At 46.1% G+C, this 15396-nt stretch overlaps 1 protein-coding gene across 4 annotated transcripts in view; it reads left to right on the forward strand.

The window, feature by feature from the left end:
* The first annotated feature begins 551 nt into the window (after nt 1-551).
* The window catches only part of LOC125974985 (endoribonuclease ZC3H12A), a 142110-nt gene continuing 127265 nt past the window's right edge, over nt 552-15396 (forward strand). For 2 of the 4 annotated variants that reach the window (XR_011087359.1, XM_049729994.2), the window contains exon 1: nt 568-731. The gene's annotated coding sequence lies outside the window, so the exon portion shown is untranslated. Of the gene's footprint in view, nt 732-8621; nt 8831-15396 lie in introns of those variants that run through there. The other 2 variants (XM_049729997.2, XM_049729995.2) reach the window with 2 other exon arrangements.

Genomic DNA, 15396 nt, shown 5'->3' on the forward strand with positions numbered 1-15396 from the left:
GGAGCATCATTACGGAGATAGAACCCTCAAGGTGATGTCAGCGCTCTTCACGAGACTCCTCGGTGTCATCAATTGCGCTTATGGAACCACTTACCTCTGAATGGCCCCTGTAATTTAGTTTTAATATTTGCCGCAGAAGTGCACTTAGAGACGTTCTTTGAGGAATTTTGCCATGACTATGGAAAAGAAAGAAATGGCAGTCCGTTGGTATCACTAATTCTAAGTCCTTTATTGAGTTGGATTTCATTTCACGCTTGCCTGTGGAGGGAGACAACACAATGCCGATCAGGAGCTAAGCTATGATCACAACCAAACTGTTTTGCACATTTTCTAATTACCAACTGGCAACTTGGTGACAAGTTTCAGATTCCACGTGAGAGCAGAAATATCTATTTCTGTCAGATTGTTTTTTATTAAGAAAAGGTTTTTTGCTTAGTCCGATATGTGTTCAAATCGAAATGACAATTCTTGTTTTCTGTACACGCGGTAGTAAATCGAATCTGTCTGTCCAAACAGGTAACAGAGCGACTGATAATAGAAACATCAGCGGGTTTCCGTCACACCCGGCTGGCTGGCCGGCCGCCATCATCAAGCCTTCGCCTCCCTCCCTCCCTCCCTCCCTCCGTCCCTCCCACTCATCAGCGCTCCCGACTGACGTCATAATTATCAACATGCCGAGCGACTATGATGATTGATGAGAGATTGACGTGCCAATCAATGGCGGATGCCAGGTAAGTGTTTGCTCCCCATTAGACTGTGCGAGAGTGTTCATCACAGATAATGACACTGTGTCACTTGACAAATTTGACCCGTAATTCCACCCTGACAGTTACTTTGTAATTATTTCACTCATCATTTGGTTCGTCGGATGACACCTCACCTCAGATAGCCTAGGCATGAAGTCGAAGCAAATACATTTTCAAGACCCATCAAAAGCATGTTAGAAATGAACTTCAAATGTCACCGCATTGCATTTCGATACTTGCTTGCAATTTTGAGAGGCAATGAAAAGCAGGATCAAATTTGGCCAGCCTTTCTTCTCTCCCCCCCTCGGCTGCCTGCGCTGCACGCGCGCGTGCCTGCGTGCCGGAATCCGATTACAGACAATCCTTAGATGGCGGTGCTCAACTGTAGCATGACAAGACAAGCGCACGCTTTTGCAATGTTGGAATACCGGCAACCATAAAAATAAAAAAAAATCCGTAGAAATGGGAGGTTGGCCGTGGAGTTTAGAATAGTCGTTCGCAAACCCTTTACACCAAAGAGCACCTAAAGAATACTGCTTTTGTTGATTTTAAAATACTGGCAAAATATTTGTTGTACATACGGTACTCTTGGTAATGGCATAAAAGCTTTAAATTTCTCCATCATTGCCAGCAAGTTGGTTCACTTTGTGATGACTTTTTCCTTGAAATCATCTCTGAATATTCGATTATTCCGCCACGTTGGAGATCCCGTCGCTCGGATATTGCTCTCGTGTCGGTGTTGTTGTCTCCCGGTGACAAAGCGCCTCTCGTACAGTGATTACCTTACCCCCCCCCCCCCCCCCCCCCCCCCCCCAGCCACTCTCCCTCCATTTAATAGTTGTTCGACTGTGCAAGGCCCCATTGTTTTAATTTCACGCAAGACACACTTTTGCTGTAGCGTCCGGGAGTGTTCTGAAATGACAGCCAGTGTTTATGTTGAGTACACAAACATTTTTTTTTTTTTCTTCCAATCAGCCAACACGTTTTGTTGCTTAAATAGAATTCCTTGGTGCATTTTTGTTATGCTGCTATTCCATGTTCAATCAATTTGCTGCCCACTCGTCAATTTGCAGCCACGGGGGTGATCAAACGTTGATTTAATAAGCACGGAGGGGAGTTTAATTACCCCAAACCTCAAATAGTAGCACATGAAGTTTGGAAGGGGGGCTTGCTGGCTGGCTGGCTGGCTGGCTGGCTGGCTGGCTGGCTGGCTGGCTGGATGGCTGGATGGCTGGCTGGATGGCTGGCTGGATGGCTGGATGGCTGGATGGCTGGATGGCTTTTGGAGTTAGAGCGTCTGCTGCCTTATTGGGAACTTTGAGAGCAGACGGAGATCCGAGATCAATACGCTTTAATAGGAGTGGGAATGAAATGACGCCAGAGTGTCCCACATCAATGAATGCGCTTATCTGGCTGAAACGTCCGGTCCAGCAGCTCCCGCTGGCTCACCTGTAGATTAGACAGAGGGAGCTGGAGAGCATAAATAAGGCCTGGCTTCAAATTGTTGCTTTTAGCTAATCGCAGGAAACAGATACAGTGCCGTGTGTGTGTGTTGTTTTTTTTTCTCCCCCTTTACTGCTTTGTAAAGACTTTCTATTCCTATTTTCCTATAAGACACATTTGATGATAAGCCTGACCAAGAATGTCTCAGCCAATGTATTTTATTTTATTCAATGATCATATATAATATAATATAGGTGCCCATTTATGCGCCAAAGTGTGTGAACTGGCGCAATGTGTTGACTAGTCATTAAATCCAGTAAAGAGCTTTTACAATAAGTGTAACATAGCAATGAATTTTTTTTCCACTTCATATCCACTTGAGTTGTTTTCAACATTCTTGCACTCCCCTCTCTGGCAAACCTGCGTCGCATGCAAATTGTGTGTCGTTGAGGTTGTTGTATTACGGATAAAAAAAAGGAGGCTAAATGCTCTCCTGGCATGGTCCGATAAGGTATGCAAACATGCACCTTGCTAGTCCCTTATCTTGCCGACACGCTCGCTCCCCCCCCCCCTTCCTTCGCCCATACCAGAACCCAGCTCTGCGTTATAACCCCGAAGTCCTTTCATTTCGGCTCGGGAAGACTGAACTCCAAATGAGTTTCAGGGAATGGTGAGCGGCCGGTGGCGATGAGCAGAGCTGAGTGGCGGCTTGACACATATCCGCCGCCGCCGCCGCATGCAGTGAGCAGGTGCTGATCTCCTGGTTTGTTTCATTTGACAGCACACGGTGCTGAATCACAGCGCCGGAGAGTGATTGGATCCCGAGAGAACCCATAGGAACCGTGTCTTTCCGAGAGCTCATTCATCACGTTTATGACCAAACATTTGCGTCGTGATCATGTACGGTATTGTGGCCGTTGATTGACTTGTACGTACGTTGAGTATGGGCATCCAAAATGTCTCTATTGCTTCGTACTGCAATATATTGAGATCAAACTTTAGATGAGGCTGAAGTACTGACACCAAACATTCTTTAAGACAGTGACGATGCAACGTGAGCAGGAAGACTCGTTGGACTCTCATTGTCATTGTGCTTCGTTTTGAAACCAAATGTGATGAGAATGCGGCGCAATTCACACGCTGCAGCCCGTCTAGGCAGCAAATAATGAGCTTGTGAGTAACTAGTCTTTATTGTTCTGAAACTTTATTTTCTTAACTATCTTTATTCGAAATCTCTATATTTGACTTTGTTAACGCTGTCCTCTGCCGATTGCCTTATGATTTTCCCCCTGAGAAATAACAACACCTGCTGCCAGTTAAAGCTCGCCGCAATCGTCCTTGGCCAGACTCTTGGCAAAAAAAAAAAAAAAAAAAAAGGAGTGACGTTTTGATAGTAATAGGGAGGCAAGCTGCCAGGCGTGCAACATCAGCCAGCCAGCCCGTCCGCTTGGAATTTCCTTAAGCGGGTGACTGAAGTTTTGGCGCGCCCCCCTCCCCGAATTAATGAGCGTTTAAGCCTCAACCAAGTGGTGACCTTCAAAAACACCTTGGATATAAGAGCCCACTTGAGTGTTATCCACACAGCATTCAAGAGCAGAGCAGATCCGATCAGATCAGATCAGCGCATGTTGTGGAATTTAGAAGGGTCGCTTCGCTCGCCAGTGCCTTGGAGACAAATTCATTCAAGCTCATGAAATGCAAACATACTTTTGCGAAGGGAGGGCATTTCGCTGAATGATTTGTATTTGACACTTGACATTTGTTCTGTGAAATACATGATTAAGTCTGGCTGCTCAGTAATCAATTATTAGAAAACTCTGTGACTACTACTCACGAGTTGTAGATCAGATGCTGCCAATCCAGAATCAGCGATCGATCCTGCAACCCGATCTCATTCGTACGATACCAAAGAGAAATGGCTTTTTGAATGGCACAACCCGTTTAGGCCACCCACCCACCGCATGCTAGCTGGAGCTAATTTAATTGCGCCCGCCCTCTAATCCAAATATTCCATAATCCAATGACCGTTTAGGTAGTACACGACTTCAAGCCTAATTGGGTAGATTCCTTTGCGTTAAGGCACAGCAATAATGCAAAAGAATTGCGAGCGAGGTCTTTGATTGCCGCAAGGCTACTTTGTCCCAGTTTGATCTTGCCTGGTTTTGTCATTCTTTAAAGACAGAGGATTATCTCGTGAATCAATCTCTATCTCTTCAAAAGCCACCATTTATTTAGGCGGTGATTCTTCTGCAAGACAAGAGATATCTATGCAGCTTGACATGAATCGAAAAGAAGGCCGATGGTGCGAGTGACGCACTTGTTACGGCGTCCGACAACAATGATGAGACGTTGATGATTGAAGTCGCAAACGGGCCTGGTTTTATGTATGTCATAGTGGAAACCGCATTTCATTGCTCCGCTCCGCTCCCGCCATACCATCATGCACAAACAAGCAACTTTGAGGTTATTTAAAGGGCAGTGATCAATAATGCTCCTGTAACTCCTACTTAATCTTCATAATGAGCTTTATTGCGGCAATTAATCACGTCGGAGCAGCCGGCCGGTGCCCGGCCTCTCCCAAGATCGCTGGCAGAATAAAGGCCCGACGTCGAGGCACATCACACGGCGAAGAATTAGAGCAGACGCTTTGACGTAACTTGACAGCGGCTTGATGCCGTACTTAGTCATCCATCAAACTTGGGTTAAGAAAAATGACTTATTTAGAAGCCACAGTGCTGCTGATTTATGGCTCGACAATACCGCCAGCCACACACTATTGTGTCCGAGTCAATTGGAAAGCACGCTTAGGCTGGATTTGTTGACGCCGCTGCCCTGTTTGGGTCGAAATGACTTTTGTTGAATATAATTGGCCACCATTTCTTTAAGAGTCGCGCGGACTAGTCAACAGAATTGAACTAGAAATATGAAATTGACTGGCTATCTTTGTTAGGACTGTCCCCCAAAAAATCACCTCCATTTCAGTCTGGCTCTAAAATGTACGTATGTTGAGCCAGCCGGCCGAGGAAGTGGACCGTAGATGAGATTCACACCAGGGCCACATGCCTCTTATGATGAACGATTCCGTCGCATTTGGAGAACTATCGATTCTGTGCCGCTCCTAATCGAAGGCGATGATGGCACGGAGGTGAATCCATTAGCGTCTCGGAAGCCGCGTGAACTACGCCGAGGGCCAAATGCGTGTCCTTTCCCATTTGTCACCGGCGGCGGTGGCGGCAAAGGGGAGCGCCTTTTTGCTGGGGTGCTGTGTTCATCTTTGTCCTTGGTGGAGGCAAAAGACAACTGATGTCCACATCACCTTAGGGTTATTGAAGCCTACATGTCAGTCATTACAGTTGCTTCGTGGGTTTTATATATAGTACTTTTTTCTGTCAAGTGTTTATTTTGTGTTAATAATATGTATATGTAGTATGTGTATATATATATATATAGATATATATATGCAGATAGATGGATGGAAATAGATAGATAGATAGATAGATAGATAGATAGATAGATAGATAGATAGATAGATAGATAGATAGATAGATAGATAGATAGAAAACGTCTTTTGACGTTGTGTCACGTGACTGGGCAAATAGCCACCAGGTGGCGCAAATCCCCCGCAAACTTCAACTTTCCAGTACGTATAACCATATTTTGGTAGCAGTCCTTGAGGTCAAATGTGCTTTATAAAAAGTTTGCCGTTGAGCTCTTTGAAACAGATACTTTATAGTCATAAAGATGCAAAGCTTCCAGTAGATTAATATGGAAATCCAATTGGCTGGAAAAAGAAGTCGACGTCCTCGGCATGGATAGAGATACCTTTTTGATGTTTTCCTTTTGCAAACTTAGCACCATTAAAGGAACGCCCTCACAATCGCATGCAAAGCCCCGCTGTGCACACGGGGACTTGGAAAACAACCTCCGACAAACAGCATCGGCTTTCCTCAGCGTGCCCTGCCCTCCTCCAGCCGGAGGTTTTACACGGAGGAAAGACAACCCCAAGAGGAGGGGGGTGGGGGTGGGGCAAGTCGCATTAAATCACAGACATTGTCTATTTCTGTGCAAGAATGACAGACAGACAGACAGACAGACAGCGCAGTGGGTTTCTGCTTCTGCAGAATTTTAATATCACATCGCTTGGGATTTCTTCATCATATCAACAACAACAAAAAAGGAGACCTAACCCATCTGCGTTTCTCTGCAAAATGTGGACTAAAATGTCAATGTAGTCCTTAGACAGTAGCAAAAACTAAAATAAACCTCAAATCTTCCACCTTTTTATTTTTTTTTTTAATCGCGTGCCCTGCATCCGACCACCCACCTTGTTTCTCCTCTGCGTGACTCACAACCGTGAGGATTTGGCCTGCGATCCGTCAGGAATGTTTACAGGGGAGCTGAGCCTGAGCACCGCACAGCATTTTGCATGTCTAATTTTGGGTAAAGAAACAAGCAAGGAAAAAATTTGAAAATAAAATTCTGCAAATGACTTTTGGTGTCATAAACAAGTGAGAGACTGACTGCGCTTCAAAAAAAAATGTCTTTATCAATGTTTGAGAGCCAGTGTGGCATGAAAGTTTAAAATAAAAGTAAAGTAAATAAAATGCAGACATGCAGTTAGCTAGCTAGCTAGCAGTTAGCTTTTCTCACTAAAGTGTATTTTGAATGACATTTTGGGCAATTTTTGAATGTTAAATCTTTGGGGGTAGGGCACGTGATTGCGATGACGCTCCCGGATTTACGCCAACAACACAGAAAATAAAATACGATTCAGTGAGAGTCGGGAGGTTGATGCGGCAGCCGAGTTTGGGCAATTAGCAGCAAGCTTCACGTGGCGGCCCTGAGCGCCGCCCTCGCCGGGAGCCGCTCAGCCCTTGACTTTGACAAGGTCGGTCGGCTATGAGGTGCAAGCAGGCGGAGGAGGAGCCTATCGCCCCGCCGCGCCGGCGACCTTTGGCCCCGCCGCGCCGGCGACCTTGCTTGCTTGCTCAGCAGCGCTCCCCAAGTAGATAATGAAGGGGACGGCTTCCCCGAACCCCATATTTCTTCACGCTGAGATTAAAGGATGCATTTGGGATATTGGTAGCGCAGAGGTGAACGTAACCTTGCGGACTCGCATTGCAAATGCAGATGCTCTTAACATTTGCTGGATGTGTCTATTATACTCACAAAAAGTCTCAAGGACTAATTGTTGGAATTGAACAGGAAGTTGAGTCGAAGCGGCCACGTTGGCCAGATTCCAGGGCTCCAATTTGGATTTTCTGGAGGGTAATCGGTGAATGATTGTTATTTTCCCCAGGTTGAAAAGCTATGAATGCGTAATGTTTGCTTATTGATTTTGTCTACGTAAACGCCTGGGCTATGAAATAGGCTCGAATCGCGTTTGGCTGGCACCGTAACCATTTTCATGTTGCTCTTCCACTTCATTATTATCACTGCTGTGAATATTTACAGTCCTCATGTTTTTTTTCTTCTGTTGTTGGATTATTTCGCACAATATTGGTTTAACACATCCAGCTGGAACATGCTTAAACATACTGGACGTTCGATCTTGAGCCATCACCATTTTAGGATTATTTTTTTTATTTCAAGCATTCGCTCGCATCCAAACGCAAACGTACGCGGCGTCGATTCAAACCTTTCCGTTACAAGAAAATCCCATTTGCAGAAGTGACGCTCGCTCGCGGCGCTAAAACTACTCCTGCAAAGTGACCGAGCGGCGACGATGTCGATTAATTATGGCGGCATGGCAAGTGCGTGCTGATGGTCACTGCACTTCATTAAATGGACAATGTTTCATACCAACGCACGCACGCAAACAGGTCCCACGGTGCTCGTCTGCCAAGCAACGCGGATTACGGTGGCGGCTCGCCTGAGAGCTACGCAAACACAATAAAGCACTTTGCAATATTAAACAAATGAACGTTGGAGTCTATTACAGCCACGTTCATCAATCCAAAACGATTCGGGACAGATGGGAGACGATTCATTCCAGTTTGCAAAACGACACTGACGGAGCTAACGCTCTCTTTATTGTTAAAGTCATGTTTGTTTACTGTTATTATTTTTTGGGGCTTCGGAAGAATAATTTGTCGGACTCGATGTCCCGTGCTGCTTTTCCCAGGAACACGACGACTTGATGTGATTTGGCTCAGGGTTGGCGAGCACTCCCCCCCCCGCCCCGGGCGTGCCTTATAAACAGAAAGCCAATTCAATCTAGAAGCGATACCATCGCCGGCGAGGGAATTCGACCTTCGACTACGCGTTGGAGACGGTTGTTCACAGTGTACCCAAGATAAAAATGCTTTCAACAAAGAGCACAAAAATGCTTTTGGATTTTCTGAGTTTGTTTTGGTGTGGCCAGAAGTGAATGTAATAATGAACAGCTGTTAACAAGCCACGCCTCCTGTCATGATTGCCAGTTGCATGCAGTGTGGCACAACATGGGAGCAAAAGGGAGCTGACTAAAGTGGACAAAAAGTCCATTATTGGGGGGACAAATTGCTAACTTCAAGTACGTAGGGACCGAGTGTGAGTACTTGAGTCTCTCCCGTCTGACACAATTGTGAATAGTGGAGCAGGATATTGGCTGTGTCGGCATCGGAGGCCTTAGCGGTGACACGCAAAGGCATGAACAATAGGTGAGTGGAATCTTGGCTGTCTTTTTTTGCCCAGGGGCTTTGGGATGGCCGTCGAGATGCCGCTGCCATCATTGTTTGCGGCTACCATTGTGCTTGATGCTTTTCTTGGCCTCGTAAGACTGCTTTGCTTGTGTGCAGTGTTGGTTGACGCAAGTTGTTGAAATTGTTTCCGCTGCTATTGTGTTAGCTCGCTTATTCATTTTTATACGGCGCCATGAATTAGGCACCCCGACAACTGCGATCCAATAGGATGAACGTTGTCGCTCGTTTTCCCAATGCCGAGACAAAGTTTCTAAGATAAGCGCTAGATGGCCCGAGTCAATATTTGGTCAAGCCGTTATCACTCAACGAGCTCTCTGTTTCTTTCCGCGCCTGGGACGAAGCGCGATCCGACAAAAGAGGGTGAGCTCCCCCGGTCATTACTTCCAGCGGCGTGACAGCAGGCGGCCTTATCTGCTCGGGCCCGACGTGAGCCGGGGCCCCCGCGCTGATGAATAGACACCGGGTCGTGTCGGTTCCCTCTCCGTCTCCGTCTGACTTGCACGCTCACCCGTGAAACGTCTGTGACGAGTGCAAACGTACGGGGTTGTCAAAGAAAAAAGAAAATAAATCCCTCTCGCAGGGTCACTCCCTCATTTAATGTTTTGTTTGTATGTACTTTAAAAAGTGGGAGAAAGACAATATAAGTATTCATAATGTTATTCATTAAGATCTTTTTTTGGAATTAAAAAAGTCAATCTTTTTAAGGTAGTGTTCAAACAATCTGACATTTTAATAAATTCCAAAAATATTTCAGTTTGATTCAAAAATATATACTATGTTTTAAAAGTGAAGTGCAAGTGAGCAAATGTTATGAAGTGTGACTTTGTTATATTTGTTATGAAAAATACCTTTTGAATAGCGATGTATATTTTCAAAATGAATTGTTTAAACAGCCCTAAAATGAACTGTGAGAATTTTTTTTTTTTCCCCACCCACAGCCAAGGCATTTTAATTAAAAGGCTGAGTGGCAAGTGGCCCATTTCTTCCACGGCTGTTTCAAATTGAGAGAGGGCGATAAGGCTTATTCTTAGGAATCTTTATCAAACTCATCTATTTACTGCTGGCTCATTTTTCTTCTCTCCTTTATCCACCAAGTCTTGAGTTTTCCACCCAAGCCAGAGCTGGAGTCAATAAGTGATCATTGGGAGGTTAGCGCGGCTGTTGTTGGGGGGAGGGGGCGGGGCTTAGGATCTCTGTTGTCCAAACCTCACGAGCTGGGATGCGTGATGACAGAAGCAACATTAAAATGTCCTTCTTGATAAAGAAAGCCGCGTCTCCTTGCCTTGCCTTGCCTTGCTTCTTCCGTGGCGGACATTTCTTGCGCTGGCTGTCACTCTGAGTTTGCTTCCACCATCAGCGTAAGAGCGAAAAATCTTGTAATCCCAAACAGCAGATGTGACACCCTATCAAACATTTATGTTTGCTTTTGATTTGTTCTACGTGGGAACGTAAAAAAAAACAAAAACCAAAACAAACGACACGGGCCGATGACCCAAGTGCCTTTCTGAGAAAACGAGCTCCGATATTTGCGGCTTTGACCTTGCGACTCTGGCGGTTATAAAGCGCTTGTCAGAAAGCCAGCACCTTCTGTCCGCATGAATGTAAGACGCCAAAACGTTCCATCTTCATTAAGTCTGGGCCGTCGCTTGGGTGGACCCAGCAGGTGCAGGACAACAGCCCAAAATAGCTCATTCAAACTCCAACGGGCTGGGCTGACTTCCTCTTCACTTTTGGCCTTCACACTTGTGTCCTGTGATAATGCGGCTCATGAAAAAAAGCATTCCCTTGAGTTTGCCAAAATGACGGCCTTAACCGGCATTGAACTCATTCCGTTTAATTTGCTCTTAGTTTGAAAAGGAAAAAATGTAGCGTTGTCCGAGATGAAACATCCGTGCCTCTTAGTGGCAGATGAAATTAAAAAACGACATTAAACATTCACTGAAGGGATGTTTTGTTTTGGAACTTTAAAGAAGCTGAAATTGCCGTTAGATACCAGGCCAGAGCGCGGCCTCTCTTCAGTATTTGAGATCTTTGCAGAGTTTGGAGTGCTACCTCAATGTAGCTTTGTGTCCTTGAGCTCCTATCCATTTCTCCCGCCTGGCTGCCTTCGCCGTGCTCCGTCACCCATCTCCTCCTCCTCCTCCTCCTCCTCCCGTTTCCCTCCACCTTCACACAGGGAAGATTTTCTAATATCCATTACTTCCAGCAGGGTCAACGCAATCCCACCGGGTCCACCAGAGACGTGGCAGGTGCCGATAAGGGCCTTGCTCCAGACGGCGTAATAACTTAACAAATCCCTCCGTGACCCGCCCGCGATCCTTTCCCTTCACCGACGTGCCTCGGCAGTATTTTCCATAAAGCCATTCAATTCGACCCGGTGTCATACTAGGAGAGGGGACGGCGGGTCGTGGCGTGCCACGCCACCTTATCGGGTTCTTGTGTTCTTTCCGAAAACCCAAAAGTCAACGGCAAGGACTTTGAGTTTATGAAGCAAACATTTTGATGCAATTGCTTGGAGCTTTAGTTCCTTCCTCTACGGTATTCGGAAGTCATCTCTTATCTGCTACCTTGGCATCAACAGCTTCCCATCCGCTCCCCCGCCCAGCTCCGCCCCCTTCCCACGTGCCCTTGCCCAAAACCCCGAGCCGCCAATCATGCTTTAGCCGCTTTGGAGTGGCAACGGTGTTAATGATTCATTTCCCTTGTAATCCGCACTCAGGCCGATAAGCTCGCGAGACGGCTGTTATTTGTCGCCGTTCGCCATTGTTTGCCGTGTTAAATTAAGCCTGGGCGATCCATCCGTTGAGCCTTTGTTGAGCGGGGGGGGGGGGGGGGGGGGGACCTATAGGAATCATAAATTAGCCACAAAGAAGGTGATAGCGACGCCGCTCATATTAAACCCCAAAAGTCGAGAGAAAATCCTTTGAGGTAAGCTTGACTCATAGCCAGTGCCAATAGCCACTTCCATTGCCATTTTGTGATCACGACGTGCATGACGTCATTCATTTTTGCTACCAGCTGAGCTTGAAAGTAAACCTGCCAATAGACACGGGAACGCGTTTGGTAATTTGCGCCCCGAGCGGATTCAAATTTAGAGCGCAGCAACAGCGACCCGTGTTATCTTTTTGATTCAGGCTAAACTCCCGCCGGGCGTTGCGATGTTGCGTTCTAATTGTCACATCATTACGGGTGGCATGTGGCGCTCCTTCGTTTGCCGCTTCAGCGAACAGGTTGAGTATTTGGATAATCTTTTCCTGTTTTTTCAGGACAACATGATAAGAATAAGTTGCGTCAAAAATTCCAAATAAATTCAACATTGTAACTTTCGCACTGGATCTCATTTGATTGTATTGGAAAGTGGCAAAGCTTCGCTTGGATTGTGCGACAACAAAAGCCTTCCAGCAAAGCTCTTTCCGCCTCGCACCTTCATGCAGCATACCAAATTCGCATTTCAGCCAACACGTGACAGCTACGCAATTTGCCGAGCACCCAATTTTGGTTTATGATACAAATGTTCATTTGAGCCACTGGCAAGACTGGGGTAGCGCGCCGGATGCCAGCCTTCTGTCGCGTATGCGCAAGCTCTGCCGAGCGTCATGAATGACAATGAGCTCGCGTGGCGGGTGTCCCCTTAATACCAGCAACCCGCCGTCCCTGTTACACATGAAACATCCCACCCACATGCTGATGATGCGGCGACACGGATGTCATTGGCACCGTCAAAGAATCACAGCGTTGATTTCTATTTTGGACTTCTGCATCAGCTTGTGCTTCACATCCGATGTTTGCTGTCCGTTTTTTTTGCTTCCTCCACCGCTCCTCATCCCTTGGCTGCCCCCCGAAGAGAGTTGCTCGAGTGAAGGTGGAGGACCTGCAGAACACTGATAAGTCGTTTTCTTTAAAGCCGGGCACCAAAGACACAGCGTGCAAAGAGCTGCATGGGGAAAAAATAGGAAGGAAAAAAATCACAATGTCGCACAGCAGTCTTGAGCACAGGTTGTAGACGCTGAGAATGCTCGTGCAAACTAGCCTAAGGAGTCCTGTTGACCATGGACTTGCTGGAAAATGTTTGTGTGGATGCTTACACGTTTTCTTTTTTGTTCCATTCATTTGACTGAGTTGACTTCCTCCACCACAAATAGGCGACTGCTAAAAGAAAATGGACACGGGCTACAAATGGCCCTCCAGCCGTAGTTTGGGCACTGCTGGCTTTGGCTATTTCCTTCTCAGTCAATTGAGGTCTCTTTGACGCTATGCGGGAAAACTCACCGGCAGAATTTGGACTTTCAAAGATAAGGCTAAAGCTAAATTGTTATTGCCAGTACAAATGGTGAAGGCAATCCCTCGTAATCTCTGTCAGTTTTAGCCTCAACCCAAAAAGCGATAAAAATAATGTTCTCGACACCGTTAGCTGTCGGGCAGGCAGGTTCTTTATTTTATCCCCCTGCCATCTTTTTGCAGGTTGCTATAAGCCCTTTCGCCACAACACCTGTCATGGCTGTAATCTCCGCCGTTGGAGACGGACAGATATCATCTCCAAACTGGCTTTTCATTACACCTTGCGCTCCTCCCCCGTCGCTATTTAGAAATAAACAAGCCCCTCTTGGCTTTGCCCTACTAGTTCCACAACAATTGCAAGTTCTATTTTGAGAATAATGCGACATTGCTGCAGCTAGTCTTTGTCTTGTTTTCTTCTCAGAGAAAATTAGAAACTGTACGTTGAAGCCTTGAAGCGATTTTCGTGACAAATCTTTCGAACCTTCCCACTTTGAGGAACAGCGAGTCAAGGACTTTCTTTTTATAGTTCTTAACGCCGACGAGCTATCCAATTGGTTGGTCAATAGGAATAATTCCCCGTGGAGCTAGCGCGCTCTCACGCGCAGGTGCGAGTTGTTCGTCAGCGCTACCCTTGGATGCTAATGCCGTTGATTAGCAGGGGGGCTCTGATAATCAGGTTTAATGATCGGGAAGAGTTCAATTCCATGTGCGTCACTCTAATCAAAGGCCTATTTTTGTCCATATGGATCACACCAAAGTCATTAAGTCTGTAAATAACGTTGAAGTATTGTCGTCTTTGTTTCAGACGTCTCATTAAAAACCCAAACGTACCTCTGTGAGTTTCCCCTCGACTTTTCCAGTTTGTACAACAAAGTTGACGACATGAATATTCCAGCAGTGTGCGCCACCTGCCCCGGCTCGGCGCGAGTTAAGTAGACGCTCCGGTTCGATTCTTTCATATTTGGGAGGGAATTGGAGCCTTTGTGCCTGGCAGGGGCTGGCGCGCCTACAAAAATCAAAGTTATTTTGGCGATGAGCTGGAAGACTTGAACGTGACATGCCAAGTTTGAAAACTATTAATAAGCAGTAGTTTATTGGAGATGGTCACTAGCTAAGGATGCTCCAGAAATGTCCATAACATCAAGTCCTCGGAGGAAACGCAGAATGTCACAGACAGGCCAAAGTCAATTTTAATGATATACTACTGTCAGGCTCTGTTTTTCATCTATGGCATAAAATGCTTTTTTTTTTTTTTTTTCTTTTATTGTCTCAAGTTCAACCTTTGTAGGCGTAAAAAGCAGGATTACAGTGGATGCCTTTCAATCATTTTCAACCGAAACAGGTTTTGTTCTTCCATCCGCAACTCGAGTGCGCCACCATCTAGTGGTCAAGAATGTAATTGCACCATATGTAAATGAACTCGATCCTGGCCAACGAATGCTTTGAGTTTCTTTCGCTGGTGGTAAAAGTGAACCGTTTATATCCACTGTTGTATTGTGAAGCAAGCGTTTGGGGCAAATGGCAGCAAGCAACATTCAATTCCATATGACAACGCGGGTCGCTGTGATTAAGTTTCCAACAAACAACTGTCAAAAGGGCAAATCGATAGGTAATTTTGGGGCGAGAGTAGCGGGAGTCAATATCCCTGCGTCAGGACCCAGAGGGAGGCTGAGGCCGGTAAAAGGATTAGCCTCTGCTACCCTTAAGTTGGCGCCCATAATTGTCTTTGAGCGCCTTGGTTGTCTCTGGCCCACGCGTTCACCGTGAGCAAATCGATCGGAGGCAACCTCCCCCGGTCACTATTGTTGCTTTTTATCTGTAGAAATCCAACACTCTGGAAATGATTCACGCCAGTACTGAGGTGAATAGCAACATCTGTATTAGGCAAGCAATCTCAGTGATTGGATGCAAAGGATAATGATAATCAGGGACTTTTCTTCTTCTTCTTCTTCAGTGATGTATGCCGTGTGCGCCGCCAAAAGGCGGACGTAATGCGGACCAGTGATAGCCTCGTTTATGGCCCCAAGCTATGAATAGGGACAGTGAATGAATCAAGTCCTAATGCCAGCATTATCCTTCAGACCTTGCTGCTTATTGCTCTAATGCTTGTCACCGCAATGCGAGCGAGCGAGCGAGCGAGCGGGAGGAGGCGGCTTTTTAATGTCCGCTTTTATTAGCCGTCTCTAACGTCCCGACTTCAAACTCGTAGGCCGTATCTTCTAAAGTACTTAATAATGCATCATGCT

This window comes from Syngnathus scovelli, chromosome 9 (assembly GCF_024217435.2).
Source record: "Syngnathus scovelli strain Florida chromosome 9, RoL_Ssco_1.2, whole genome shotgun sequence".
In the NCBI taxonomy this organism is placed as follows: Eukaryota; Metazoa; Chordata; class Actinopteri; order Syngnathiformes; family Syngnathidae; genus Syngnathus; species Syngnathus scovelli.